The sequence below is a fragment of the Dryobates pubescens genome, chromosome 1 (genome assembly GCF_014839835.1).
Source record: "Dryobates pubescens isolate bDryPub1 chromosome 1, bDryPub1.pri, whole genome shotgun sequence".
Taxonomy (NCBI): domain Eukaryota; kingdom Metazoa; phylum Chordata; class Aves; order Piciformes; family Picidae; genus Dryobates; species Dryobates pubescens.
The window spans coordinates 64,268,695-64,296,594 of NC_071612.1; the positions used below are offsets into that span (position 1 = coordinate 64,268,695).

Sequence of the window (27,900 nt, forward strand, 5' to 3'; positions counted from 1 at the left end):
AGAGATGACTCTTCAGCCATCTAACAGCTGGGTCACAGCCTCCAGCAACGTTCAACACCCTCAGCTGCACACCTTGACCTGCACCTGCCTGGGGAAACACCCAGTCACCGTAGCAATCATTGTAGAGGCACAAACCCCCACTCTTTTCATCGCTGCTTTCATCTAGGGCAGAATGAGATCATTTGAGATGAAAATGTCGAAGTAATTACACCTGAACTGTGTGAGCTAAGAAATGGTGACAAAGTTTTGCTTAGACTCCTGTTGAAGGAACATGGATATGCCTTCTCCGGTCCTTACACTTCACACATTTCTGTGATGAAATCCATTCCTCAAATATCTCATTTTAACCCTAATGATGGCAGTACTGAAGGGTTCAAAAAAACCCCAAGCTCCGTTATTTGGAGCACAGTACAAAACGGGGGGAAGCCGCGGCTGGGACCTTGAATGCCCTGTGAAGGCCTCAGCACATCAGCAAAGGCCACCTCTGAGGTGACAGTAGCGCTCATGGAGCTGCAGCCTACCCAGTTCTGGCCCCAACAACATCCACGGCATTCAAGCCACCGAGAACACTTAAACTAAACCCTGGCAGTGCAAGTGTAGAAGGGTACATGGCCCTCAAACTCAGATGCTTTTCACATCTCAGCGATGAGTGGACAAAAAATACCAAGACCACAAAAAAAGTACCTTTAAAAAAAAAAATAGTAATTTCCTCCTCCCAAACGTAGATCAGCACCAGTAGCAGCTCGACTGCCCCGACCGCGGCCCCGCCACCCCACCTAGGTCCGCGCCAAGGCGCAGTGAGGGCCCTTCGCCTAAACCGCCCGCCGCGGGACAGGACGCTGGCGCATGGCCAGCACAGGACTGCTCGGACTGCCACGAAGGTGAGGACTAAGGCGGTCGCACACACAGCCACCTCCGGCGACAGACGAATAAACCGCAACAGAAAGACAAAATGCTGCCGACCACCACCTCCTCTCTAGACACGCTGCCGTCACCCCTCCTCAGCACCTCCGGGGCGGGGCCAGCGGCCCGGGGGCGGTGGCAGCAGGTGAGCGCGGCTCGCAGCTGCGCCCCGTGGGCGGAGCAGGGGGCGGGGAGCGCCGAGCCGGGCCGGGCCGGGCCGTGGCGGCGGGGACCCACTAGCTGCCTTTCTTTTTCGCTCAGTTACTCCCTCGCTTTTTCACTCGGGACGGCGCCCGAAACTCGGCGGCGGCCGCGGGCCCTGAGGGTTCTTTGGAAGCAGGTGAGTGCCTGTACCTGCCTTCGGCATGGGGCTCTCGGTGCCTGGCAGTTCCTGCCCCGCCTGGCGCGGGGTGAATGAGGAAGCGATACGGTCTCTGGTTCCCTCCGGCTGGGCTGGTTTCCGTGGGGCTCCCAGTGGAGAAAGAGGTGCCTGGTTCTTCCGCCGCTGTACTCAGTCCCGGTGGGTTGGGCTTGAGGGGTGGGCAGGCTGGGCAGCTCCGGCCGGTGGGGCTGCGGGAACGGAGTCGGCGGGGCTGCCTCCGGCACCGAAGCCCTGGCTGCTGCGGGGCTTCCTCCTCAGCCGTGCCTCCATGTTGGGCTCCGCGCCCTGGGGCGGGGGTCTACAGCGGGAGTCCCGGGGCCCTGGCGCGCCCGCGGACTTCGTCCGCTGGAACCTCCCCGTCGTCGAGTTCGGAGTTACTTTGGATGGGGCCGGCTCGTTCGGTCTGCGGGGAAGCGCGACCTTGTGCGGGGAAAGTCTAACAGGCTCCGGCCGGAGGGACGGGCGAGCACTGCTGGAGCGTTGGCGGGAGGGAGAGGCTTGTGCCCCGTGTGGGGAGATGGGGAGATCCCCGTGGTCCTTGACAGAAACCTGGAGTTTCCTCGTAGCAGAAATGCCAAGTGTGATTATATCAAGGTTTTGTTGGTTGGTTGTTGTTTGTTGTTTCGTTTTTCTTTTGCCCCCCACCCAGCCGCCTTGATTCTCGGTTTCTGTCTCCTGTACGACAGTGAGTTAGAAGCAGACGAAATGCGTGGTCTTTTAAATGGTCAGGTTTCCAGCTGAATGGCGACAGACAATAAGAAACCAAGGAGCAGGAATGCCTGTTGCTTTTGTGTCCATGCCAGGCTGCATCTCTTAAAAACCAATTTTCAGTTCATTGCTAGAGAATTCCCCGTTTGCATTAGGGTGTGAAGTATTGAAATTATGGCATTTTGCGGTTACATCTGACATCTGTTTACTTGTGGGCTGTGACTGTTGCACCACTTCACTTCTGGATTATTCAAGTAGCACAGAGCAGACTGTTAATCTGGACCTGGGAGGTCTTGCAAGAGATTTGTGTGCAAGGGATATGTTGTCCAGTGTCCCATCTCTTGACGTTTGGATGCTTCCCGGGGCAGAACTGAATCTGCAGAAAGGCAGGTGTGGGATAACCAGATCTCATGCTCCGTCTTTTCCTAGGTTTAGAGATTTAAACCCTGAATTGGTGTTTAACAACTCTACACACTCAGTGTCAAAATCCTGCTGCGTCTTTAGTTTCTTTTAAATCTTATTTGGGATGTGGCTTCATACAGTTATTAGTCTATATGGTTATTAGTCTATTAGCAATGTAGTAAGTCAGCAATAAACTCATTTGCTTGCCATCTGGCAAAGAATGCTGTGCAGCCATTGTACTGGTTAAAGAGGAAGCTATAACCAAGTGTAACCAATATAGCCTTCTGAAAAAGAGATTAATAAGTGCTTCCTAACTGGTTAAACAATAATTAATGAACACATTTTTGTAAAAAAAAAGCATATATACAGCATTTCCTGTTTATTTTAGTTCCTGAAAATGGCTGTAGTTAAAAATCAGATGCTTGTCTTTAGACTGATTACAGTCACCCCAATGCACTACTGTAGGAATCTACAAATAACTGAATGAAAAAAGCAAACAAAAGGCTGCAATATATATGTACATATGTGTGTGTGTATATGTGTATTACACATGTATACATAAAGTTTCAGACCCTCTCTATGGGTTTCATAATGAAATATAGCTCTGTGCTTTAGTTTAAGAAATTATGAAATGCTGGGGGGGTGTGGGGTGTGTAATTTCCTTGATCCACATATTTTTACTCAATGTTATTTTTTTGTAAAATTAAACATAGGAAACTTCTAAGGAAGCGTGATGATCAGAATGAAGTACGTAATTTTGGAAACCTCAATGGTTAAAACACAGAAATGCGTAACAAGGTATTTCACTAGGCACTATTTGTGTGGCTGTATGTAATGCTAGACCTGAACCAATTTGGAGGTTGCATAAAAGAATTGAGTTAGCAGTACTTTGGTATTTTCATCCTACATCTTGTAATTCACATGTAGGTATGAAGGAATTGCTGCCACTCAGTGGCTGATACAAACATATAGGGAACTATACTCTGTTACACGGCTCTGGTGTGTGTGTGCTTAGTAAGTGTGTCATAAAGTAATTATTTGGTGAATGTGTGTGAGATCAGGAAGATACTCGTATTGTTCTCACTGGCCAAGAGGTCATTCTAAAATTTCCCCCCCCCCCCCCTTCTGGATTTAATGAATTATCATGCACCTCTTCATTAGGCATAATTATACAGTAGCACCATAATTTCCTTATTGAAGGGAACAGTGGAATAGCATAATAATTTTGCCTTTTTGGTCTCACAGCATAGTTGAATTCCTTCTTTACAGAGTATCCCTTCTTCTTAAACTAGAAATTATTTCTGAACTAGGAAATTTTGTAGCTACTTTTGTTCAAGAGAAATCTTTAAATAATCTTTCAAGGAGAACTTGGCTGTTTGATGCTGTATAGATTGAGGGAGTAACGGTAATACCTGAGAAGATGGACATCTTTTATTAACACAACTGATTTCCTGGGAAAAGCATGGAATCTTTCAGGCCTCTGAACCTGTTTTGATGCCTGAAAGATACAGTCTTTACAATTTAAATTCATGTCAAATTGACTACTTCAGGGCTTAATAGTTTAGCCATCCATCCACTTTTCTGTATGAAGCACTTGCCTGTGCTCTGTGCACAGGCACAAATCCTTTGCCATGTGGGCGAGTTGTTTGGCCAGAGCCAGAGCCCAGCTCTGGCTGCTGCTCCTGAAAAGAAGCCCCTTCCTCACCTCTTGCTGCACAGCTGTACTGCACCTAGAGGTGGGACCATAGCATGTGTGGATATATCAAAGTTCATTTCAGTCCAGATGTTCTCCAGAGAAGCTGCAGCAGCACAAGCCTCAGTGTGGCTCGTACAGTGTAAATACTTCACAGGTGTTGGCCAGCACTGAGGTATGTGCCTGTTCTGGGTTCATTGACACAGGTATTTGAGATCTCTAAAGCTAATTCAGGTGTGTCTCTTCATGGTGCAGTCCAAATGCATTATGTACCAATAGTCCCCCATCCTGTCCATTGCATTTATGAAGTGTATACTTAACGTACTATGAAAAGACCGGAGGAAGAAAGGAATAGGTTTGGGTTTGAAATGTTTGTTGCAGATGAGGCTGAGCTGAATGAAAATATGATAAGAGGGGATATACCTACCGAGCCTGGGGTCTGACTGATTTCATTAGGAACCATATTCCTCTGTTAATCATCCATGTATGAGAAAGGCCATGTGATTTTTCACTCTGCAATTATCCTTACTTTAAATGCAGCTTCTCCATCATGATTATCGGGTTCTGAGCAAATGCCACCTAAAAAGCACCACAAGAGTAGTAGTTCTGTCTTTTTTTTTTTTTTTCTTTTTTATCCTGACTGCTTTCCTTGCTCCAAGTCCTGGCATCTTCCTGCATAATCTGAGTGCAGAGTTTGGTTCTGTAGAGCTCTGTGTGGCACCAAAGGAGGATGAGCAGGAACAGGGAAAGGAGGAAAGCTACTTGTGCCCATTCAGAGCTGTTTGGGGAGTACATTAGCAGTAATCATTCTGCATCCTCTTGGCTGTGCTTTTTGCAAAGATGCAATTAACAGAGATGAGTCTGGGAGGGCTCTTTGTATCCTTGGTAAAATAATTGTGTAATGGCTTGTGTTATACTCTCATTTAAAAGACAGTTATTTCAACCTGTAAGAGTTTTTTAATGCTTTCTTAAAGGGGCATTACTTCTCTAAGGCAGAGCTACCCTATTAGGTTTTTGTGATGGTTGAGTAATTTTGCAAAAGCCTTTGTAGGTAGTAGTGTACTGCCTCTAGCACTGTAGGGTCACCTAGAGGATATATACTGCCTTTAAGACTGGAAGCGTCACCAGTCTGCCACCTCTGTTACCACAGACACCAGGAAAAGCCGAGAAATGAAAGATTTGGCACATGAGTAGTGGGGACCTCACAAATCTGGCCTTGGCAAGAGTGGTGCAGGGTTTTTTGTGGTCTGATCTAGAGCACACTCCATTATTACAAGTAACACTGACACAGAGAATGGATGTCTGCTGTGTATATCTGAGTGTTTCTGGTATTTTCTGTTGGCTTTTTTTATTTTTAATTAAAATTTATGCAAGTGGAACATTCTATGAACCTTCCAGTGACAGCAAGGTGCCCTGGCATCCATAAAGTTAGTTATGTTTTGAAAGAGTTGTTGCCCTTTCCAGATTGATGATAGATTTGACAGTTTCTGACTGAAAGATGGAAGTGATGTAGCACAGATGTATATAAATGGCTGCAAATCAAAGAGGCAGGTCATAAAATCAACTCCTAAAAACTATTTCTTAAGCCAAGAAAGGGCATAAACCCACAGACTACAGTTTATATTATCCTCTTGGAAAAATTAACATTTCTTGGTAATTCCTTTGCCATTGAGTGTGATTCTCTATCTGGAAAAGTAGATTTAAGAGAATTTAAGCATAGGTGGTGTTCATATAATAATAAATATGATTCATAAAATCTGGGAGTGACCATCACAGATAATGAAACTGATGCACATTAATCATGTAAGCCTTCTATGATAGTTGCCTGACTGTTAAGGGAGAAGAGTGTGTGCTTGGTGTCTGATCATTTGATCAGCCAACCATCAAATATTAAAAAGAAAAAAAGGCAGTACCTCTCTATATATGCCCCTGAACAGGATTATCTTGAATTCCAAGGTTCTACCCTCTCTTGACAACACAACAGATAATGCAACGTGTATTTCTACTTTGCTATTCCTAATACTTTTCCTTGAGCCGTGAGCAAACTGTGGTCTTGTTTGGTTGAAATGTAACCAAGTGGTTTCACTTTTTACCCATTGAGAGTGAAGCTGGGATGGCTCCTAGAAAACTGGTTAGTAAGTCAAGGTGTCATTACACTTGATATTGTATGTATGGCAGAGACCATACTAAAACAAGCTCTTCCCAAGCAGCATAGTAAAAGTGCCCCTCTTTGCTGGAGAGGTGTTTGGGGGCTGAAGTCCCTTCCCCCTCGCTGGGCTCAGAGAGGCTGTCAGGGTTGTCTGAATTAGTATCTTTTCTCATCTTCTGGATAGCTGAAAACTTTAAAATGGCATCTATGTTTGTGCATGAATGGCTTTGGTTTGCATTATGTTTAGTCTTTTGCAGCCTCATAAATGATTTACGTATTTATAGACTTGGTTAGCTCCCCAGTATAAATATAGCCTATCTTGACACTTAGGTGGTAAATCTGAATTTCATCCTCGGCTCTTTTCCCACCCCTGATCTATGAAGTCGTGCATGCTACTGATTTGGAGCTGAAAGCCTAGGCCTGTGTTGGTTTAGCCCCACTGTTTATTGTGTAACAGATCTGTAATGATGAGATGACAGTGAGAAAACTGCATGGGCGCTTTTAGCACTCGTGTGGAGTCACTTCTGGAGTGTTTGAAAAGAATGTTTTTTTTCCCCAAACACCTATTTGTTAGAGATGTAATAAAATCCTTGTTTGCATATTTGATTCTTTGTCATATTCTCTGGTTTCTTGAGGAACTGCAGTTTAAGCTTTGCCTTAGCTTCTGCTGAAGTAGCTCCTGAAATCTGCCTGTTCAGTCAGTACCATTTTGTTCCTCCTCATACTGATGATGTCTGATTCCTTTCAGTGCATCAAATGTATCAATGTTCAATATAAGGAACAGCTTAAGTGAAGAAGGATTTTTGTTTGTGATACCAGATTTTTCTTTGTGATAGTAAGCTTTTTTTTTTTGTAACTCACAGCTAGATTTATTTTTTATTTTTTTTTTAAGATTCAGATGGTTAAACTTGAAAAGATGATCAAAAATGTCTAGCAGCCAAACTCAAGGTTGAGCTTGGCTCCTGCAGTCTGCCTTTTTCTGGGAAATTCCCCAGTGAGTACAAAAGCATTGTAGCTAAGCTATTGCTAACACGTTGTGATGATTGAACTATGCTTTTCTAGGAGACTGCATTTGATTCTTGTTGGAACATAACTGGAATTTTGTAATTCTTTCTTAGAAGAAACAGTCCCTCTTTAAAAAAAAAAAAAAAACAACACCCAAAAACAACAACAACAAAAATAGGATAAAAAGATACTTGTGGCTGGACTGTATCTTTTTTTCCCCCCTAAGTAGGGCCCATTGCATGTTCTTATCTTGTATTCTCAAGGAAAATGACAGACAGTGCAATAACTTTGAAAGACTGTCACGTTTGAAATATGACCCTGACTGCTCTGTGTATTTTGTCTCAAGATTTTCATGGTGTGTTTTGTAATGCCTCTGGGTGATTGCATTTTGTTAGCATGACTGTGTAACCAAACTGAGTATTTAGGATTTACTGATTTTCTTAGTGCCCGCTGAACTGGAGAAAATGCTTTATTTGCTCAATAACACAGTTGTGAGTCAGAATATTTTACTGGGAAACACTTGTGAAATTAGGATTTATTCCTGCTTATTTTTAGAAATGTATTCAATGTATGTTCCTGTAAGAGAGAGCACAAATGGCTGACTTGCATTGTGTAGGTGCTGCCAGGGTCTTTCATTTTGGTAATGAACTCTGTTCCTTTTATAGATTAAATAAGAAATCTGGATTTGAAACCCTCAGTCATACAGATATCTCTGCATCCAAAGAAGTCTATTTGATTATAGATTCTTTTAGTATTGATAAACACCTGGTTTGGGTTTGTTTTTTTTTAGTAGTCTGGTTCTTGCATTCACTGAGCAATGATGATCACATTTCCACATCTAGTGTACTGTTCCGTTAATGTTGTGCTCATGCTGAGCTGTGAATTGCTCAACACGAGTTTAGCTGTTCCCTTATGTGTATGTTGGACAACGACTGTAGCCTTTACTGAACTCAGATATTCTTGACAATGACTTGGGAAGCTGATTGCCAAATATCCAGGGCAGATTTGTATGTTGGGACACATTTGCTTGTGTTCCTTGATAACTGACAGGAGCTAACACTTAACAATTTCTGTTTGACAAGCTGTATCAAGGAAGCAGCATCCCATGAGCAAGAGCTAAACTCTTTCAAGTAGTTTAAGAATAGAATAGAATAAACCAGGTTGGAAGAGACCTTCGAGATCATCATGTCCAACCTATCATCCAACACCACCTAATCAACTAAACCATGCAACCAAGCATCCTGTCAAGCCTCGTCCTGAACACCCCCCAGCGACGGCGACCCCACCACCTCCTCAGGCAGCCCATTCCAATGGGCAATCACTCTCTCTGTGTAAAACTTCCTCCTAACCTCCAGCCTAAACCTCCCCTGACACAGCCTGAGACTGTGTCCTCTTGTTCTGGTACTGGTTGCCTGGGAGAAGAGACCAACCTCCGCCTCACTACAACCCCCCTTCAGGTAGTTGTAGAGAGCAATAAGGTCACCCCTGAGTCTCCTCCTCTCCAGGCTAAGCAACCCCAGCTCCCTCAATCTCTCCTCATAGGGCTTGTGCTCCAAGCCCCTCACCAAGAGCTAAAATGCATCCAGTTTTGCTGTGATCTGAATGTAGTGAACCATCAGCATTTGAACTAGTGTTCTCCCATTCTCTCAGCTAAAAAGTAGACTCCAGCACCCACAGTTACCTGGTTTCTTCAAGCCTAGCACAAGAATTAGAGAAGGACAGGTAAAACCAGGGATCAGTCGACAGCATTTGTGCCGTGCTGAGAAAAAAAAAAAGTCAAGGAACTAGAGAGCATGAAGACAGCTTGAAGCAGTATTACAACTTTGACAGGTATCTTGGCCCTTACTCTGCCCTGGAAAGAAACATCTTTTATTGTGCAAGTCCAGTGAAGTTGTTCCCCTTTGGGACTGGGACTCCCCACCTTTACAAGAGCAGAAGAGGAGTTTTATGAGGGGAATATTGCCAGTTATTTTTTTCCTAGTAAATTTTTGTTTTTCCCCTACAGGCCTTTTTGAAGAAGTATGTGGTTTGGACCAAAGGAATTATAGGTCTGCTTGCTAATCCCCACAGGGTGTGTATTGGATTCTTAGGCTGCCTTTTTGTTTTTTTCCCTCCTTCCAATTTCCTTAGATCCTTACAGTGAGGAAACCTGCAATCAATTTATACCTCTCTCAGCTCATCCATAATTGAAGGGTAGCTATTCTGTTGGCAAAACTTGCTTCATTGCATATACACTTGAGAATCTATTAAATATATCAGGTTCTCTGAAGCCTATCTCCCCCCATGTATTTGGTCTCAGTTGAAGCTGGGATTTTTTTCTACAGGAAGACAGGGTGTGGCAATATCATTCAGGTTGGTTTGCCAGGGGTCTCAGTGCTGGCTTCCCTGGTTGAGCCCTCACAGCCTGCAGGAGTCTGTACCAGTTAAGAGTGAGTTTTGTTGCATTTGTGCAACACGATGTAGCACTGCTGTCATTGCATGCAAATACTTCCTATTGCTATCCTAGGTAAGCACTTTTGGTGTTTGGATGTTTATTTCATCTGGCGCTGCAAGAAGTTTTATATGAAGTGGATGATAATGCTCTGTTGCAGCCTGTGCTGCAAGCCTTTCCACCATGCTCTCTCTTAAAAAGCTAAGTTGTTGGATCTGGAACTTCCTGCACCACAGGCACCCACATTGTGTCCACTGAAGGAAATACAGGTGTTGTCAATGAGGGAAAGCTGCCATTTAGGCAAGGAAGTTGATGGATTACTGTTGTAAAAGCAAGCACGAGAGAGAGCAACCGTATGAGTATAGAGACGGACCTGGAGCACAGTGCAGTATGGTGAGAACTGCCTGGCTGTGTGATCCTGCTCGACCTTGTTGCTCCGTGATTGTCAAAGGGATGCTGCCAGCCTTTGTATTCCAAATTCATCTTCCTTCACTCCAGCTTCTCTCCAAAACTTTTGCAATACAACCCAAATGCCAGCCGGTGGAGCTGGGGCAGGGTGAGAAAGTGTAGCTCTGGTGTGTTACTGTATTCTGTTTTCTATTTCAGTTTGATGTGCAAGATTATTTCTAGCAGTGCCACTAAAATTTTCGAGGCAATGCCAAAGCTTTAATATAATCTCTACTTAGATTTGTTTTCTGACCTATTTAGGGTATTACAGTTTGGAATCAATGTTGCTTTCCTTTTCCAGTGGGTGGCAGCTGCAGCAAAGAGAAATGTTTATTTGCTTGGCAGTTTATATAGATACATCTATAAGGAGTGGGAAGAGAAGCCAGAACAGTCCAGCGCTTCATTTTCTCTCCCTATGTTGAGTTCTTCTTTATTGCATCTCCTAGCTGGAGAAGAGTACATATCAAAGGCCCTCTTGTGACCAAAATCTGCTTTTAGTTTCAATCTCCACTACTTCTTGTCTGTTTATCTGTTGCCTGTTTACTTATTCTCTTAACTGGTTAATAACTGTGAGCCAAATCTTTCCATCACAAGAGCCTTGCACTGTGTAAGCCTGATTTCAAAACTTTGGAGCAGGGAGCTGCTAATTTCTTGCAGCAATATGTTCAGCTTCTCAGATCTGTATTTTGATTTTTAAATATAAAGTAGCAGCATTCCTTTCTCCTTTTTAAAGAAAAAAGTCTTGGCAGGAAGTCTTCACTGCCAATTCATAGAAATTTAATATGCTTTACAACCTCAATATCTATTTCTTTGAAGGGCCAAATTTTGGCTGAAAAGTCCTTTCGTTTGTGTGTGTTTTTTCTGTGGAGTTAGGGTCTGTCTTATTCACAGCTGAGTTTCAAGCATATATTATTGAAATGTCATACTGGATTCCAAATCCTGCTTCATTAAAGCGCATATTAATGCGGTTAGTCAAATATAGAATCAGAAGTAAAACATAAGCGACGTGTGGAATTATAGGAGTACAAATACATATTTTTTTGATGTATAAACTACCACATTTTTAAATGTGGTAGAGATTAGGTTAGGTCTATTTTTTCAAATTGCAGGAAGTATGTATATCAATGCTACAAACCAAAGTCAGGTTGACAATTGGATCGTGGAGCAGAGTTTGATGTACTTTAAGAACTATATTGCACTATTTTAATTTTTTAAATTATTGTTATTTTACTTTGTTTTCTTTCCAAGCTATTAAAACAGTTGTAGGACTTTTTCCAGCATTTCCCAGTGCTTTACACTTGGGATAAATACTTAATGTTGCATAAAAATCTGGGGAAGATTCTTGTTTTAATGATTTTCTTTTTTTCTTTTCCCAAGGATGAGCTAGCAGATAATCTTCTATAATACATGATTATAGCTAACTTAGCAATTAATCTCCCTCCATCTTCTCACTGAAGAAAATAAGGTCTTATATAGGTATTTAATGTAGCTAGGCCAAATTGTATTTAGTTAAATTGGATAACGTTATTATAAATGCCTTCCACCAGTTTTCCTTTATCCAAACTAAGTCAGCTTATCACAGCTAAGCCTTGTCTAAGTCTATGTGGTGTTCCACTTTCTGTTACATTGATGCAGTTAAATACAAAAGCTTATGCAAACTGAGTAATTCTAAACACTTCTCCACTGCTTTGCCACTTGTGCAGATACAAGTTCTGCTGCTGCTGGAGCAAAGGTCAACTTGACGGATAGATGACTTGTAAAATGATTTAGAACTCGAAGTGGAAAAAGTATCTTGGAAGAAACCTTTCCACCCATTCTAGCCCCATGAAATAAATGATCATAAATTAATTATCAGAGCAGCAAGGAGCTGAGCTTCATCTAGTTGATAAGAAAACTGCTTTTGCTTATCAGCAGTATTCTTTGGCTGTAATGACCTAAAATGGAAGTACTTTTTTAAAGCTAAAAACATTCTGAAAGCTGTGACAATAGTATGTGTTCAGTTTTGCCGAAGGCACGCAGTCAAACAGAAAATTACTCTGTTTTGGTTTTGTTACAAGACTTCTTAATAACATCCCTGATTCCTGTAATGGAAGTCAGTCAGTAGAGAAAAAAGAAAAATAAATTAATTTTAGTTCCTTAAATATAACTGTCAATTACTGGATTGTCATTTGCTGGAAAAATTTCTGTGTACTTCTATAGAGAGTGAGGAAAAAGGCTCTAAATCCTTGTAAGTCATTTGATACAGATAATGATGGCGTGCCTGAATATTGGAGGGTTTTTTACTTATTTGGAGGGCTGTGTAAGGATTCTATCATTATTTGTTGTCTAGATTAAAAAAATACCTACTTGTGGTACGGGTTTTGGTCATCTTTTCTTTCTTGTTCATGAATTTGATTTTCTCGCTGCTACCTCACACCGCTTTCCAGTGAATAAACCGATGCTAATACTAAAAAGGTTGAGTAAGCCTCAACAGAGGGATGTTATATTTGTTTGCTTTAAACTAACCATGAGTGTTACACAGCTCTGTTTTGAATTAATAGCTCTCCAAGCTAGGCTGCGCACTTAACGCTTCTCAGACACTGGTGAAGCACTAGTATGAGCACTCAGATACTTCAAAGGAAAGACAGCTGTATCTAGCGTTTTATCTTCTTAAGAGCACAAATAAAAAGGATGCCAGACTCATATAATTGAAAACATTTGCTTTAGGCAAGGTGTCCCAGGCAGACCAAGATGGGAGAATGTATCCTTATTATGCTGCGTTTAGTTGTGCTTTAGTTGCTAAGAGCACCCTGTTGCCTAGTAAGAGTTAAAAGAAACTTTAAAACATGCCTACTTTGTGCTTGTGATACTATTCCTGTGATCCTTTAGCTCTTATTTGGCATTCTAGTGGATGAAGTTGCAGTACATGTATGAAGAAGAGCATTCTTAATGTCACTGTCCTATTTTCCAAGGTCTGCTTCATACCCCTGTGGAATCGCTTAACCATTAAATCCCCAAAGTAGTTTGTTAGGAGGTTTGCAAAGCTACAAAACACTTTGCAGTACATCCTCTTCTGTACTTTGTAACTGTTTTAAAGCCCATGTATAAATGACATAGCATAGCTCTAGCTACATGCATGAAGCAATGGAGGAAAGCAGCAGAGAAGTAATGGGAGTTGGATTTAGGACTCTGAAAATATATGACAGCAAGAGTAATTTTTGTACCGGATAGCAGAACTGTTCTGCTTGGCCCCTAATAGGTTGTGTAGTTTGGGTATGTTGCTTGCCCAGAAAATCATGGGTAATGCATCAAGTTTTCTTCAGTTTGCTCATTTTTCCTATTCTGATAGCTTGAGTGCAGATGCCTGGTTGAGGGACCCCATGGGGGCTGTCATCTTGTGTGCTCTGCTGCCAGCTCCATCCCATGCAGGGCAAGTGGAGAGCTGTCTGACAGCGTTACTGCTCTTAGCTCTCATCCAGCGTCTTAGAATAGAATAAACCAGGTTGGAAGAGACCTTCGAGATCATCATGTCCAACCTGTCATCCAACACTACCCAATCAACTAAACCATGCAACCAAGCATCCTGTCAAGCCTCGCCCTGAACACCCCCAGCAACCCTACCACCTCCTTGGGCAGCCCATTCCAATGGGCAATCACTCTCTCTGTGTAAAACTTCCTCCTAACCTCCAGCCTAAACCTCCCCTGATGCAGCCTGAGACTGTGCCCCCTTGTTCTGGTACTGGTTGCCTGGGAGAAGAGACCAACCTCTGCCTCACTACAACCCCCCTTCAGGTAGTTGTAGAGAGCAATAAGGTCACCCCTGAGTCTCCTCCTCTCCAGACTAAGCAACCCCAGCTCTTAGAAGGGATCAGGCTGAGCTCAACCCGGTGTGCTGCAAAGAAATCCCCACTTCTAGCCTCACACTGCCTGAGCCCTTCTCTGTTGGAAACTGAAGAGATTTCCATGTCATCAACAGTGTACAACATTGCATCAAGTCTAGAAACCAAGATGAAAGAATTGTTTCTGCCAGCACCTCAGGAAAAGGCAAATAGTTTTGCCACTTTTGAGTTTTCTTGTGCATTTTCTTGGACTTTATTATATGAAGTTTCTGAGAGATTTCCTTTCCTTTTCCTTGAAGTTAGGCTTTACATGAAGAGTTCTCATCTTTTGTGCCCAAGCAGGTGTGTTAATAAGACAGGGACAAAATGAGGAACAGAGAGGGTTTTGTCATCTCTGAAAAGAAGCTGAAAAAGCTTTGTAGATTAATCTTTCCACAAGTTCCCTCTAGGTTCTTGCTCAGTGTCACTTGGAGCCATGTTCTGGCACTGATGCAATTGCAGAAAACTAGAATAGCACCATCATATCATCCTCATATTTACCTGAGGTTATGGTTGGCTGAGCCTGCAAATCTTCAGTCAGCTAAAAAGAATTTCTCTTTTTGAGTTTTTGCTTGCTCTGAGAAATAGCAAGAAAGGCATATTCTCATTATCTGTTAGAGAAGAAATGCAGTAACAGGGAAGGTGGAAACTGTGGGCAGCTCCTGTTGTGAGTTTGGTGCAGCCACAAGTTAGAATCACAATTTGTAGACTGGGAGCTGGAGGCGTGTGCTCTAAGCTTCTGAATCTTTACATGCAAAGCACACCAGATGTTGGATTATTTATTTTTTCCAAACTTTTCTTCATTCCCATGCTATATAGAATTATCACTCTTGTAATTTGTGTTCAGCTTGAACAGCTGGAGTGGAAAGGGTTGGCTAAAGAACCTTTGCACATGTCCCCAGTAGCCACAGAACAAGAGGACACAGTCTCAAGCTGCACCAGGGGAGGTTTAGGCTGGAGGTGAGGAAGAAATTCTTCCCAGAAAGAGAGATTGGCCATTGGAATGTGCTGCCCAGGGAGGTGGTGGAGTCCCCATCCCTGGAGGTGTTTAGGAAGAGACTGGATGGGGTGCTTGGTGCCATGGTTTAGTTGATTAGATTGTGTTGGATGATAGGTTGGACTCAATGATCTCAAAGGTCTTTTCCAACCTGGTTAATTCTATTCTATCTCCCTACAAACTCAAACAATACAATTAAAACTTTGGGGTTTTTTCTTTGTAAATTTATAGTGCCAAATGATATTAGACACATGTGACATTCATAAATAACCTGTGGTGATATTGTTCTTAAAGCTGAGTGATAATAAGTACAGCTACAAGTAATTAATAATGTCCTTAGCAAGCAACCTATTAAGAGGGATGAGACTGGTCACTTCTGTTGCTTTCCATGTTGATCTTGGAATCCAGAAGCAGGCTGGGTCTCATTATGTGTTTGAGAGATATATTTCTAAGGTGGTTTCCACCTTGTTTGTGTGTGGAAGTTGTCAGAATTCTGAACCAGCCTTTTGGAGTGCAACAGTAATGCTCTGGGCAGGCTCCACGTGTTCAGGTGCTGCTAAATACAAGTAAAAAAATAATGTAAGCCTTGACTCATTTTAAGATGTTTGGCTGTGTGTTCCAACTGTGCAAATCAAAACATTGCATTCTTTATAGGTCAGGAGAAAGGGCTGAAGCAGTAGCAGTGACATGGCTGGCAAGTTACTTAAGGGATCTCACAGGCTTGGAGCTGCACCGGTGAGAGATGTAGAGAGGCCTAAGAGAGGATCTCAAATGGACTTTATCCTGCTATAGTTACATCCAGTGCTATAAGCAACCCAGCAGGGAAAGCAAAATGCTATTCTAGTTCATAGCCCAAGGAAAAGCCAGAAACCTCTGTACTTCACTCTGACAGATCTTTTTCCTATTGCAAAGATGACCACGTTTATCTGTTGCTGTTAGACTTCGGTTTGCCTTCATGTACCCAAATACTATACAGCCCATCATATCAGGAGGGAATTAGGTTGTGGCTTACTTTGCCTCACCAGACCTTGAACAATATCTGAATAGAAACAGATTGATGGCAGTTAGCCAGTTTCTCTGTTGCTGCAGATGTGCTCATAAAGATCTCAATATGGTCATCCTTTAGCTGGCTTAGCAGCACCATCATTGATTTAGAGGTTCAAGAATGAAAATTCCTTGACTGTAGCCAGACAGCCCATTTGATTTCAGTGTTAATGAAGGCAATAATTTTTTTTCCTTCTGTTTTAACTGGTGCTATTATGCCAAAATGTAATTTTGATGCTGCTTTAAGAAAGAGACATAGAATTGAGATTTCAGTTCTGTGCTTCAAAACATATTTTCACATGACCTTTCTATCAGCTTTAAAAAGTGTATTTCACAGAATTGTTTCAACTCACTTTTTCACTTTGTATGCCTGTGTTCCACTTCCTTCTCCCACACTTTTTATTTGTCTGTTTTGCTGAAAAGCCAGCAACAAGTCAGTACCCTTATCTTTAAAGGACATTTTATACAAAGAAGGTCTGCAGTGAAATATTTTAGATTATGAGGCTCTGAAAAGCTTTGTTTTGCTGTTGCCCAACTCACTCTCTTCCTTGACTTTTGGTTTCTGCTGTACTTAAAGGACACATGGGTAGCAAACGGCCAAAAACTGATTCTAAGAAACTTCACTGGGTTCATTTGATTCTCTTTTACTTTATTCTTTCTAGAATCTGATGGTAATTCACGTGTGCTCCTAGGAAACTTAATGTTTCCACACAGTCCTTTAATAGAATAAAAAGCAGTTCTAGTGGTAATACTAGCAGGAAGCAATACAATACAATTTAATGGATTTCTGTGATCAGTCATTAATCATCTTTCTGTATCCTTGCTATATAGAGACAAGTATCCCAGTTTTGGAGAAAAAATAAACTGATGGTCCATGAAAATGTGTGCAACTTTAGTATGTGGTTTACTTAGAAATGGGTGGTAAAGCTCCAGAGAGGAAAAAATATGATGTGGTAAAATGTATTTTACCCCAAATTAAGTGTCTGTCATCCAAAAGGAATGAGACTGTTTGGGATTTTCCCCACTTTTTTTTCTCTCTTCTGCACAAAAATCCATTGTGCTATTGTCAAGTCCTCCACAGTTTGCAATTAGATGTTTCCAGCGTCTGTCCCAATAATTAGTTTGCTTACTGAATCTCTTAAAAAAAGTGCAACTTAAGAGTTTTCTTTTAATTGTTGAAGTTTTGTGTTAACCTTCCCAAGGGGTGTTTGTTCAGTAGCTAGCAATATAGGAGGTAGCACAGTGAGCCAACAGCCAGAAATTGCTCATAGCTGGAGGTTTTTCCCTTTCAGAATGCTTTGTAACTTCAATAGAGCTGTGAGCACTTGCCGTAACATTCACAGCAACTGTGCTCTGATCAAACAATTCTCAAAGTGTGTACAGTTCTCTGCTTTGAATCTGTCTCTCTTTATGTTTATTTTACTCAGTGAAATACTTCAAAAGACCTCATATGACATTAGTGTGAAGTGTAAGGGTATACAAATAAAGTCATGTATTCCTATAAAGCCCCACCTTTGGAAATGTATTCAGATACAGAGTTTTGGTTCTTTCACAGTAGCTGTTTTGTACTTTGTAGTTAGATTTTCCCCTGTTTGAAAGGGTCTTTGTTACGCTTTTTGGCTCTTCTTGCCATTGATAGACAGGGCTGAGGTTTTCCTGTTCAGGGTAAAATTGGCTAGACTCACCATGCTTTTTCTAATAAAGCTCATAGAGCAGAGTGTTGTCTTGGAAAATATAACAGATTGGGTTTTGTTCAGCTGGTGTGTTTTGGACCCTCACCATGTTTTCATTTATCTCTCACTCACAGAAACACTCTAAAATGGCAGCTACTTAATCTTTTTTAGATTATAAAGCCTTTGTTACGGCTCCAGAGTTTGATGGCTGATGCTTTACTGTATGCTTTGATCTACACTTTCTTGTTTTGTTTTAGTATTTTTTCCCCAGTGCCTGTGGAAACATTTAAAGTCCTGATTATTCTCAGGGAATAATGTTTTAAAGAATCAATTTGAAAAAGGTCTCTGTTAGATTAGTACAACCATAAATGTTTTACCTCATGTTGTAAAATTCTTCTCTATAAAGGCACAGCTTTAATAATTTGCTTTCTGCCAGCAAGCTGGCTCTTTGTGAACAAGGAAAAGACTCCTGGTGATGCTTTCTATGAAACAGAAGGATTCCTCTCTTGTCTGTCATTCATATTCTACATATTGTCTGTGTTCAGGGTACTCAGGTGCTATAAAGTTACAGCAGTTGTAAGCAGTCTGTGCCTCCTCACCAAGAGCCACACATATACCAGTTCAAATAATCATTCTTGAATTCCATGTGAGTGCTCAAGAGAATGAGGCTCACACAGTTCAGTTTGATTGCTGTGGAGAGCTTGTCTTCTGTGGCTGCGCACACTTTATCTGGAAAAGCAGAATAAAATTTGAAGCTACAAGGCTCATTTAGATGGATTCTTTGTGGTTTTGCTCAGTTGTCAGCTGCTACTTCCTGGCAGGTGCATGTTCTGTGTCTACTTCCTGAAGACTTGATCACTGTGACTTAGATTTGCTGTAGCCTGGGTCATAAAATTGTAGGCTATCTAAAAAGATAACTCGCATGTCTGGGATGATACTACTGAAGAAAAATCAGTAAAAGAGGTAAATAGTAATTCCTCTAAATACATCTTTTGTTCTTTATTATTTGAGTTAAATGGAGTTAATAGTGTTAACTCAGTAGAGTTAGATGTTTGTGGTTAAGCTGTACTAGAGGCAGGTAGGAAGCGTAGATGTTGTGTTGTTTCCTGAGAAAGACAAACCTGGTGACTCTTTGGGTTGGCACATTACTCATCTGCTTACCTTTGTATTCAAGGAAAGGGCCCAGATACTCTTCTGATGTGACTCTGTCTTGCCTAAGCATAGTTAGATGCAGCCCATATGAGAGATTTAGAAGACACAATGAAATCCTTGCCAAGTATGAAAGAGAGGTATGACAGGTGACTACTCTTGGCAGACAATTTCATCTATTATGCAGCTATTTGAAGTGGGAAGCTTCCAGGTTTCCACTTATAAAAGAAAATAATTGCCTAACAAGGTCACTGGGAACAAGGATTAAAGTTGGATAGAAGCTATACCTTTCTGCCCTTTGGTAGAACAGGTCTTTTTATTTCATGGTTTTCTGAAAGGACACACTGGGCTGAAGAGCTGCCAGTTCCAGGCACTGTGTTTATATCTCTTGTCTCCCATCACCCACAAGAAAAATGAACTTACAAAATGTTCCAAAATACACCAATGAAGATTAATATCCAAACTACAGCTGGGCCAGCTTGCAGTTATGTGTGGCTTCCTTAAATGTGTAAAGGCTGGAGGAAAGTTTTGTTGTTTGTTTTTTTAATTATTGTTGTTTCTTCTCCTTCAGTTCTGTGGGAATTGTATTTGTTTGTTTGCTGCAACTACTCTGAAGATAGTGTCAGCAATTTTCTTCGTTGTATTATGTTTGTGATTGCCGTAACTCGGTTTTTTTCAGAGATTTTTCAGTGTCTTTGAGAAATGAAATGATCCTCATGAAAAGGAGGGAAATTGTTACAGGGAAAGTAACAGATTCTCATTCATTTAAGACACTGATCTCATTTTCTTTTAAACTATATTTCTGTCTCCAGGGCACATTACAGGAGCTGGAGTTTTTTAGGGTGAAACTTAAAAAAAACCTACTTGTTCCCTTTTTGAGGCAGGAAATTTGCAACATCTGTGAATCTTCAATGTGGTGATTAAAGTGAGACATAGTTGTAACTAACTGAATACATGTCTACTAATCAAAGCTGTTAAGCAACTTTAATGGAGTTTGCTGGCAAGTCATGCCTGTAATGTGTGTCAGAGACTATTATTGCTGTTTTGAATGAATCATTTGGGTTACAGAGGTCATAAGTTAATTTGTGATTATATTAATAAGTACACAGATCATGGGAACCACCTATTAACTATTTCTGCATTACAATATCTTTTTCACTGTCTCATCATTGAAAAATGTATTGTCAAAGGAAGAGGAGCAGCCTGAAAGAAGTATGTGCTTGTATAGGTTCAACTGCACGTATTCAGATGGATCTTTATCTTTTTGATGCCACGCTGAAGTATTTGTGTGATACTGAAATAATGGATGTGGAATCAAGTGTCAGTTAGCTTCCAGAAAAGTTGCTCAGTGTTTTCTCAGAAGGCACCATCCTTCAGCTTCCTGGCAAAAGAGGAACTGCTGCTTGGAAATGAGCCAATGAGCATTTAATGAAATTCCACAGCTCAAATCATGTGCAGCACTTAGTGGAAGCTTACATAAAAACCCTGTACATTTCTGGTTTGCTTCTTTGAAGTTTGTTTGGTTTGGGGACGTTTTTGTCTTGCTGAAATTAAAAATCCCTCAGCTGCCCTCACAAAAATATAAAGAACAAAATAAACATAAATAAGAAGGAATAAAGGCCTTGATTAATGTCTTGAAATGGAGCTGAAGTTGGCTTGTCCATGCAGAGTTCTTGCATAAGCAGCAGACTACAAATGTATTAAGTGTAGCTCTCTTCATGATATTTCTGACATCCTCCACAAAGTCCAACATGTTACTGAGCTTTATTTCTAAACCACTTTTCCCTCCAGAAATGTGTTTTCATTGCTGTAGCATTAAGACCTCCTCTGTGTCTGCAATCCCCAGATTGGGATTTACTGAGGCTCAAAGGCTGCAAGACATTGGGCTTGGTAAAGTCAGTAGCTGTTTGGAGCAGCAGACTGCTGGGGGCATTAATACAGGCGTGGTTTAGTGCCTGCTGTGCGTGTGTCAGAGAGTGGTAAAGTTAGCCTGACTGGTACCAGGAAAGTTGTACTGCTGGCATAACAGCCCAACTTCTGCAGGGTCTGCTGCCCAGCACCAAGCCTTTCCTTTGGGCAGCAAGAATGGCACATCACTCCCTAAGCTCACAAGCGAGTTTGGTTTTGCTGAACCTGCGAAGAAGCTGGGCTGTTGTATCCGTCACATCCATTCCTGGGATGCGTTTTGGCATATGCCTTCTCCTTGGAAGACGTGTACTTATTTAGAAGCTCAACTGAAGTAGCTAGCCATGCTCCCTGCAATGAATCCTGACAGGGATGCTGCCACAGAGGCACATGAGAAATTACATTGACAATATTTTACAGTCCAAGCACCCATGAGCTGTTAATTTCCTTAAACTGTGGAGTGCTTGTGTGGAGTGCTTGTAGTACAATTTTTTTTCTGTTCTTTTCTTTTTTTACTTTCAGTCCACTCATGCTGTTGTTGCTCCTTGTTCTTTACTATTTTTTTTTTTTAATAAACTGTGTGTTCCCATAGCTTGTTTGAGCAGGAATGTTTGTGTCTGTAAGCTATGCCAAAAGGAATGATTAAGCCACTCCAGAAGTGATAGGAAAAAGAGAGGTGTGATGAAAGAAAAATAATTCTTCTAAATATCCTTTGGCCTTGTCACTTGAAAAAGATAAGCAGACTGAGGTTCTCCAATAATCCCGAGCTCTGTATCTACTTTCTGTAGCTGGCTGAGATGCAAAATTCTTGCATGTGCTGCCTGTATCCTAAAATTCAAGCCATCATGGTCTGTCCCCTGGATGATTAAGGTATCACAGTATAACTAAGTTTGGAAGAGACCCCAAGGATCATCAAGTCCAACCTGTCCCAACAGACCTCACAACTAGACCATGGCACCAAGTGCCACGTCCAATCTCCCCTTGAACACCTCCAGGGACGGTGACTCCACCACCTCCCTGGGCAGCACATTCCAATGACGAATGACTCGCTCAGTGAAGAACTTTTTCCTCACCTCGAGTCTAAACCTCCCCTGGCACAGCTTGAGACTGTGTCCCCTTGTTCTGGTGCTGGTTGCCTGGGAGAAGAGACCAACCCCTTCCTGTCTACAGCCACCTTTCAGGTAGTTGTAGAGGGCAATGAGGTCTCCCCTGATCCTTCTCTTCTCCAGGCTAGGTGAAAGCAAACCACAATATTAATAACTTTAAAGTTTTAAAGTTCATAAAGTTTGGGGTGGTTTTTTTCCCCTGCTAGATAGTCATGCATTTTTCAGAACTGTCTTAACACTCTTGGCATCTGAATATGCTTGAGTCATTTGTTATGCATCTACATCCCTCCTCTTTGCTCTGTGGGTTGACTGGTACTGACTTTGCTCTGCACACCATGTGGTCCAAAACCATTTGTGTCACCTGCTAGACACCAATGAGGAAACAACCTTCATTTCATAGGGAGCTCTGGTTATCTCTATGAGGTGATCTTGAGTCATATTTTGCATTGCATGTGCTGTTGGCCCTCAGTGTAATGTTTGAGCATTTCACTCCTGTTAGATGCTTAAAAGTTATTTATGGAGTGTTTGTAAACTTACAGGCAGAGTGTCTGGGAATGTTTGGTGTGTTCCCATAGAGCCGAACTGTATTTTGACAGCTGGTTAATGCCACTAAGCCTTCAATGGCTCCTGCTCTCTGGCTATGATTCTTCCATCACAACTTGTGATAGTTGTTCTGCAGATATGGCTGTGATTGGCAATTAGGATTTCAAAACACAGGCTCTTCCATGTAACTGTTATTTGTGAGGTTAGTTCAGGCCGAGTAACTTTGCTTTCATCTCTAAACATGAGCCATAAATTCATCTGTTCCTCAAAGTTGAGCTGAGAGGTTGTGTTGACAAATTCTGGTTTTAGTATCACAGTTTGTGTTGCCAGTCTTCATAATTAAATCACTTTGGCAAGTATATATATCTTGTTTTGACAGAGAAAACTCAGGAACATAGAAGTTAAAGGGTTTCTGAATATCAGGGTGCATTCAGAGTCAAACTCAAACAGTACAGTTCAGCTTGTGACCTTGTCTAATTTTATGGATACTAACCCCTCCTTGTAGCAGCAGAAGTCACTGATGCTATGCAATCTAATCTTTCCCCCATATTTTTTGTTTTGAGATATCAGTTGTGTGCTGTGGGTCCAACAACTGCTGAAATCTGAAAAAATGTTACTCTCATCTTCTATTTGTGAGATGCCAACTGAAGCTGAGGTGAGCCAGGCATTTGTGCCAGTACACACAAACAACCTCAGCCTTAGTGCTCCTCAAGGTAAAGGAGTTGCATGAGGGTGTTGTGAAACTTCTGTCAAAATAATTCCTCTTGTGTGTAAGGAATTGGATAAAAGAGTGAGATCGTTTTAAGCCTGCTCTTGGTATTTGTCCATTCTGAGTTACAGTTGTCTTTGGATACCTTCTAGTCAGGCAGCTCTTTAGCTCTTGCTGAAGTGTGGTTTGCTAATGCTGGTTCATACTCCAGGAAGATAACATCATAAAATAAATTTATATTCTAAGCTTTCTTTTTCCACTTTGCTGGATATTTCCATACTCCATCATTCCTTATATTTAGCTTCTTTTCCTTAGTATTACTTATTATGAAGGTACTGGTAAAGAAGCTTGAGCTTTTTCAGGGTAGCATTTTTGTAGGATAAACAGATTTTACTTAGCACTGTGTAGGATATAAATTAAGAACTTGTCAATTAAGCCTGGCCTTTAGTTTCTGCATCCAAAACTAACATGTTCAACAGCCCTTCAGCTCTTAAGGAGATTGTCCTTTTGATTCCAGCATCCAGCTGCCCACCAAGTCCTTTCACAGCTCCAGCTTCACAGGACATTGTTCATGATCTTCCTTAGGAAACGTTTGGACCCATAGTTTGTTCCCAACAGCATTAGTGCGAAGTGCTTTGCAATGGATTTGCCTTTAAAATCTATGAAATAAAATGAAGGCAGAGCTAGTATGTGCATTTGATATGACCCCCTACTAAAAATACAATGATGGTTATTAGTGCTATGTTTTGCTGGCTACTGTAGAGTTTTAAACAATCATATTATGGAACATATCTGAATAGAATAGAATAAACCAGGTTGGAAGAGACCTTCGAGATCATCATGTCCAACCTATCATCCAACACTACCTAATCAACTAAACCATGGTACCAAGCACCCCATCAAGTCTCCTCCCGAGCACCTCCAGTGATGGTGACTCCACCACCTCCTCGGGTAGCCCACTCCAATGGGCAGTCTCTCTCTCTGTGTAGAACTTCCTCCTAACATCCAGACTATACCTCCCCTGGTGCAGCTTGAGATGGTGTCCTCTTGTTCTGGTGCAGGTTGCCTGGGAGAAGAGACCAATCTCTGCCTGTCGACAACCTCCCTTCAGGTAGTTGTAGAGAGCAATAAGGTCTCCTCTGAGCCGCCTCTTCTCCAGGCTAAGCAACCCCAGCTCCCTCAGCCTCTCCTCACAGGGCTGTGTTCCAAGCCCCTCACCAACTTTGTTGCCCTTCTCTGGACACGCTCCAGCAAGTCAACCTCCTTCCTAAACTGAGGGGCCCAGAACTGGACACAGGACTCAAGGTGCGGCCTAACCAGTGCAGTGTCCAGGGGCAGAATGACCTCCCTGCTCCTGCTGGCCACACTGTTCCTGATGCAGGCCAGGATGCCATTGGGCCTCCTGGCTGCCTGGGCACACTGCAGGCTCATGTTCAGCCTACCATCAACCAGTACCCCCAGGTCCCTCTCTGCCTGGCCGCTCTCCAGCCACTCTGACCCCAGCCTGTAGCTCTGCATGGGGTTGTTGTGGCCAATGTGCCGAACCCAGCACTTGGATGTGTTCAGTCTCCTGCCCTTGGACTCTGCCCATCTGTCCAGCCTGTCGAGGTCCCTCTGCAGAGCCTCTCTATCCTCCAGCAGATCAACTCCTGCCCCCAGCTTGGTGTCGTCAGCAAATTTACCGATGATGGACTCAATGCCCTCATCCAGATCATCAATAAAGATGTTAAAGAGCATGGGGAATCTGAGCTCTAAACAGCTTCAAAAGCTCTTGACTTGGTAGGAAGACTTTTTTTTTTTACTTCCTTTTCCCATTGTCATAAAATCACTTGTGGTTTTCAGGCTGCTTGGACGAAACTTGTTGCAGGGCCCTTGAACACCTTTCGAAGGTGGGGGAAAGGTGTCTTATTATTCTTGCTTATATTCTTATAAATACTTAATCTCAGAGGTTACTAGAGAGTCTGCAAACTGCTTAAGGGGCTTAAGGTGCCCCTTAGAAATTTGAGTTTCCTGATTTTCTTTCAGATCCGAAAAAGGGCTTTGATGGAGGACTTTGGAACTTATTAATTATAATAAGCATTTGTTATGGCAGATTACCTGTCCCTGCAATTCTGAGCTGCATACTTACTCAGCACTCTTGGGCCTTGGTTTGTGAGTAAGTGAGGAAGTTGGGATTTCCACAAGAATGATTCATATCAAGGAGTAACCCTAGAACTCTTCTTCCTTGTCTGGTCTAGGAAGCAAATTAATTAACCTGCATGCATAATGCGTCTTGCCAAAATTACAGACAGAATGTTGATTCATCTGCTCTAGGAGGCAGCATGGAAAATTCTCAGTGTTAGTTCAGTAATACATTACCTCCAAAGCAGGTAGACTTGCTGTTAGCAATCTGTAACTGGCCTTCCCGACACTTTGCTGTAAGTGCAGTACTGACTCTTCCTGTTGATTGTTTTGGGAAGAAATAGTAAAACCAGCTTTTAAGACTAGAGTATAATCTTCAGATATGACTTCTTGCTACTACTAGACAATCCTTTCTCTGTATTTGCTCACGTTCATTTTCTAGTAGGTAGAGGGTGACAGCAAACTGGAATGGAGTCATGGGCGTCAGCAGTAAATGGATCACAAGCCTGAACCTTGTTCTTTTGACTCATGCCAGGATCATAAATAGTAGTGCTCTAGTGAGCTGAGTCTGCACAAGTATCTGAAGTTACCATTTCTTTACGTAGCTGTTATAACTTCACTAGGTGATACTGGAAGAATATTAACTGTAAGTCCTAAACTTGCTACTGTAAATTGCTTTGAGGGTCTAACCATCAAATTAAGCAAGGGCCCAAAAATATTTACTTGACAAGAAAACCCAAACTGAACATGTTTTCTGTACACAGGGTTTACTGTACTTGCTTGTCCTAAATTTCAGGACGGTGTTGGAAGTTACAAACAGTGACTGTGCAAACAGCTCTACTTTATTACTGGGTGAATCTGATAAACGAGTTCTGTGTTCTGCAACAGTACAGATTAATGCTTGGAATTATTCTACTTTCATTTTTTGTTCAAAGACTCCAAGTAAAAAACGCTTGGAACTGCTCAGATCTGCTTTCAAGGGGGGTGAAGAATCTCTTTCTTGGGCAGTACCTAGACTATGCATTGTTGCTCCAGAACAGTGCTAGATACTTGGAGGATTTGCTGCTTTTTGTATCTGAGTCTTTCAGAGGGAGATTCTAACAAAATCTGGGGATTTAAATTCTTGTAACTCCAAATGCCCCAATTTATACATGTGTCTGTGTTCATCTATGCTGCATGAAGACTGTTAGGTAAAGGTAAATGTTTTGCAGAAGGTCAATATACAAATCCAGTTTGCTATGGGATTAATACAGTGCATTAGTGGAGGTTATAAGGTAGGTTATAAGGATATGATTAGCACTATTTTTTCAAGGAACTATTTTCATTTAATCTTAATTTGCTTATGCTAATTGGGTATCTTTTATCTTTCTTCCATTGTAAATGAATGCTGTTGATCCAAAAATGCATTCAGATTATTTACAGTGACAGGAAAGAATCTATATTCACCATTTTTTCCTGTTTCTTGAGAAACACCGGGTTTATTTTCTAGGTTCCTTTTTGCTGTATAAGGAATAGTAAGGCAGATGCAGGCTTTAGTCTTCTAGAGGTTTCTGCACAGGTTTTGTGAGTAATATCTGAAGTCGGTAACAGAGGGTTTATTCTCCATTTTCCTTTTTCACTGTTCCTCTGGAAAAGGAAATGAAAGCAGCTTGAATCATCTGTATCACTTGCTTGAGCTGTTTTAAGTTGTTACCACATATAATATTTTTTTTTATTCCTCCCTCTAATCTAGAATCCTAACAAAACAAGGGAAATACTTCTATAAAACTAATACTGCATGAGGTACAGGATTTCTGTCAGGAATACCGGAAACATTGCACTTACAAAACTAGATATGGAAGTCGAGTTTTGTCTTTTGTCCAGGGAGCTGTTAAACATATTTGTATATGTTTAGTGTCAAGATCATATCAGATTTTTTATTCTCTCATAACTTTTTTTTTTAAACTGAAGAAACCCTAGACCTTCAGTGTGACAAAATGTTAGCATGGGGAGATAATTATGAAAATTATTCTTCTACCTCAGGGTACCTGATCTTTGTGCACATGAGGTCTCTTCCAACCATGGTGATTCTGTGTGATTTGCATATCTTGCCAAGAACTGGTGCTTCTTGGTATGCATCTTAGATGAGCAGGGGGCACTGACAGCTGCAAGTGAGTCATGTGAGGTTCTTTTCTCCCTTCACATCTCCTCAGATGAATTTTAAGTGCTGGGTTTTATAAATCTAACATTTTCTATCCGGAATAGATTTCACAGCTTTACTTCTGTGGGTGGATTTAGTTTTAGAACAGTTAAGAAAACTCTAATGCTCTAATTGAAAAACTGCATCTTGGACAAGGAGATGCAGGAGCATAACAATTATACTTGCAAAACTGCTTCTTAATAATACTTTTTAATAATAATAACTGCTTCTTAATTGATTCTTTTCACAATACAAGCAAATGCATTTTTCCCTGTAGCTGTGTTTCAAGTCTGAATACTTTTTTTTTTCCCCAGTAGTCCCACAGAGGCAGAATAGGGTTGCCTGTTAAAAGCTGGAAATGCAACTGTCTGCAGCTCTTTCTCACAGAGCTGAAAATCATTGAGCCAAAGTTGATTTAACTGTTGTTTACTCAGTACAAGGGACTCTCAAATTATCCATGATGTGGAGTAACTTTTCATAAGAAGTGGGTTATGGGC

General features: G+C 41.6%; 1 protein-coding gene across 1 annotated transcript in view; it reads left to right on the top strand.

Annotated features, from left to right (window-relative positions):
* Positions 1-1,100: 1,100 nt before the first annotated feature.
* The window catches only part of PRKCD (protein kinase C delta), a 76,623-nt gene continuing 49,823 nt past the window's right edge, over positions 1,101-27,900 (top strand). Inside the window, exon 1 of the mRNA XM_054167392.1 lies at positions 1,101-1,243. The gene's annotated coding sequence lies outside the window, so the exon portion shown is untranslated. The remainder of the gene's footprint in view (positions 1,244-27,900) is intronic.